The sequence below is a fragment of the Episyrphus balteatus genome, chromosome 1, assembly GCF_945859705.1.
Source record: "Episyrphus balteatus chromosome 1, idEpiBalt1.1, whole genome shotgun sequence".
Taxonomy (NCBI): domain Eukaryota; kingdom Metazoa; phylum Arthropoda; class Insecta; order Diptera; family Syrphidae; genus Episyrphus; species Episyrphus balteatus.
In genome coordinates, this window is record NC_079134.1 from 85,925,177 (window position 1) to 85,928,591 (window position 3,415).

General features: G+C 34.8%; 1 long non-coding RNA gene across 3 annotated transcripts; it reads left to right on the forward strand.

The window, feature by feature from the left end:
• The first annotated feature begins 873 nt into the window (after positions 1-873).
• On the forward strand, positions 874-3,012 carry LOC129906916 (uncharacterized). Of its 3 annotated transcripts, none has more exons than XR_008770881.1 (4): positions 874-1,068; positions 1,345-1,585; positions 1,651-2,628; positions 2,710-3,012. It is a non-coding gene; the product is annotated as an uncharacterized LOC129906916 (long non-coding RNA). The 3 variants fall into 3 exon arrangements; XR_008770880.1 differs by having other exon boundaries at positions 879-1,068; positions 1,507-1,585; XR_008770879.1 differs by having other exon boundaries at positions 881-1,585.
• The last annotated feature ends 403 nt before the right edge of the window (positions 3,013-3,415 follow it).

Consider the following 3,415-nt stretch of genomic DNA (forward strand, 5'->3'; position numbering starts at 1 on the left):
TGAAGAAAAAAACTGCTTAAAATTCGTATATAATTATGATGAAAAATAGCACTTATACGGAAGTCTCTTACAAACCAGTTACATTTCTGTTGGCGCCCCTTGAGTGAACAATATATTTGCACTTCGACCTTTTACCAAAACATGTGCATCTGTACAACTCACACTAAAGCCAGAACCATAATTGGCGGATGGAGTCGGAAGCTACTGTCAATTGTTGTTGTTTTGTTTGTATTTTCGACAAGTTTTCATCCGTCGAGTGCGGTTGCGAGTGCTGCTCGCAATCCGACAATTATAGTTCTGGCTTAATAAAAAGCGGCTTCACTTATTTTGATAAACACCCCTCCCTGTACTTCTTATTCAATGCGAGTCATATACCCTGGATCGAAATTTCGACTCGAAAATAACTCGATCTTTGAATCAGACTTATAAACGAGGTAAAAGTACAAACTTAAACATGTGCTTTGTACATAGAATTATATATAATTTTATATACAAATATATGTGGTGAATCTATCTATGCCCTTCAAGCATGAACACGGAGCTCAGCAAAGACACTCCGACATCAGAACGCGAAAAACGGGAATGCACTCACACACTTGCAACTTTGTCGAAGAAGAAATCGTGGTGAAAAAACCAATACATATAAAATCGGCTTCGTGGTGATTATAATCTCCATACTAATTTGAGCCGCCGTCGGACCCGTTTCGTATTCGAAATCGGACTCGTTTGCTTGAAGGGTTGGTGCGTGCTAACGTCATTTACAACAGCGTTGACTCACATATATTCACAGACAACACTATAAACAAATGGGTTTTGGGGGGAGAGACGCACGAAAGTTTCCAGTCTTGTTATAGTTTGTCGATGGTACTGCCTAAAACAGAAATATTTCTAATTTTTTCAACATTTGTAACCCAATTCCTCTTTGGGTACTCTGGAATCTGTGTAGTTTTGTACATTAATATTGACAAAACGTTGCCCTAGTATTGAAGTGCCATATACGCCATTTTTACATTTTTGGGAAATCGCATTTAAATGTTCGGAAGATAATTGCGAAAGAACTAACCACTGGTATTTTTTGATATTTTAGTATGATATATAATTAAAATGTGTCTTTTATATACATGCTATTGGACATCTGCAATTCGTTTTGTTTTCAAAATATTTAAATTTTTGTCCAAAATGAGTTTGCCGTATACGCCATGAAAATCAGAAGTTTCTTTTATTCATATACACGTACGTCAAAGAAAAACATAACGTACGTCAAAACAATTCTCAAAATTTTCTTGCATTGCATGAAAAATTTGCTGTAAATACTAAAATTTCTTGTTTTTGTCGAAACAATAGTGAATCTCTCGGCAACGAAAAAAGATAGAAGAAAACGGATAGCAGATTTAAAAAGAGCAACTTCGAAAACATACGACTGCATACCTAGTTCAAAAAATGCAATTTGGCGTATACGGCACTCCAATACTAGGGCGACGAAAAATTGAAATATTTCTGTTTTAGGCAGTACCCAAACAGACCTACTATTCACTCAACGGGCGCCAACTGAAATGTTACTGGTATGGTGACCAGTGTGCTTTAAGTACTATTTTTCATCATAGTTATATTCGAATTTTAAATAGTTTTTTTTTCCTCAACTAAAAACAGACTTAAAATTGTTTTTTAATAATTATCTGAAACATTGGCGGTCAATGATTGTATCGCATTGTCATCACCAAAAAAAGTGAGTTCGACCCTGGAAGCCTAGCTCGAAATTTGACAGTACTATATGCCTTTTTCAAACTCCCCAAAAAATTAAAACACAATTGTTTCCATCAAACAGCCCTTCAAGCAAACAGGTCCGACATCGGCCCGAATCCGCTCCGCCTCAGGCGGAGCTGAGTCCGGCTTCGACTCAGAAACGGGTCCGAAGGCGGCTCAAATTAGTATGGAAATTATAATCACCGCGGAGCCGATTTTATATGCATTGGTTTTTTCACCACGATTTCTCCTTCGACTTTGTGTTCATACACAAAAAGTTGCAAGTGTGTGAGTGCAACCCCGTTTGTCTCGGTCGGTGGTCGGAGTGTCCTTTCTGAACTCCTTTTTCTTGCTTGAAGGGAGCTGACTGAGAAATGTCAGCTAACTTTGATGTTAAAATTTGTACACTACGTCGGAGGGGAAATTTGAATTAATTTTTTATTTGTATTCAGCCTATGAGAACGAGTTGACTACGTAGTCACTAGATTCGTGAATGCGCCCATTCTCTTCTTTCCGGAAGAAGAACTGTCTTCCTACTCCAATAAAAAAACTTTCAGAAGCACTTCGGACGACCAATCGAAAACGACCTTATCCTTCAAGCAAGAAAACGGAGTTCTGTTTGATTTCTCCATTTGGACACGCCGTTTTACTCACATATTTACATTTTTTTTTGTATGAATACATCGAGAAATCGTGGTGAAAAGTGCGAAAAGGAGAATAAATAACGGAGGAAAGAAAAAGGCAACAAAATGACATAGCGCCATTTTGTTAATCGTTCCATTGTCTCTCGTGCTGTGGCTCGTCATATAATAATTTTAATTTTTATAATAATATTAGAATCTTGTTAAGTGTTAACAAATTGGAATATTTTCACCAAAAATAAAGGTACGCATTGCTAAAATGTAGCTTAGCAATTTTCTTATTAATAATTATTAATTATAATTAACCATTTTATATTTTTCGTAGGTAATCTTCTTCTCCGTCATTAAACCACCTAAAACATTCAACAGCTACAATTATTCAATAATTTGTCGAATCACGTGAAAGATCAAACACCACGCCAGCCGCTGGCGCTGGCCGGTATCAACAGAAAATTATTAGGGCTGTTCACGATTCGATGCAAATGGTCTTGTATCGTTGCAAAAGTGCAAAATTGTAACATTAGCCGTTTTTTATTATCACTTGATCCATATAAATTCTCGTATCTAAATAAATACAAGCAAAACTTCATTTAATATTTTTTTAAAATAAAAACTTTAATGAACAAAAAAACGCATAAATAAAAAGTCTTTTCTTCAACAGGTAACAACTACTTAAATAAATTCTAAAAAAAAAATAATAATAATGATAAATATCAGAAAAAATCTATGCTATTAAATTGAATAGTTACATATTATTTTAATGTATGTATGCATATGAGGGTGCTCGTTATTTAAGGGTTTTTCGAGATTTGAAAAACCCTTAATACCCTTAATTTTGCAGATTTTTAATTTGACGCTAAAGTTAAAGCTTTATAGTTTTTTCTTAATGAAAAAGATACCTATGTCCTATATGTTGACTTATGAGGTAATTTTTTTTTAAATATAGCCATAAAGTAAAAATGTTTGATGTGGTTATTGTTTACACTAAACACCATTTTCAAAAAGGTATAAACCATTTTTCTAGGACCACG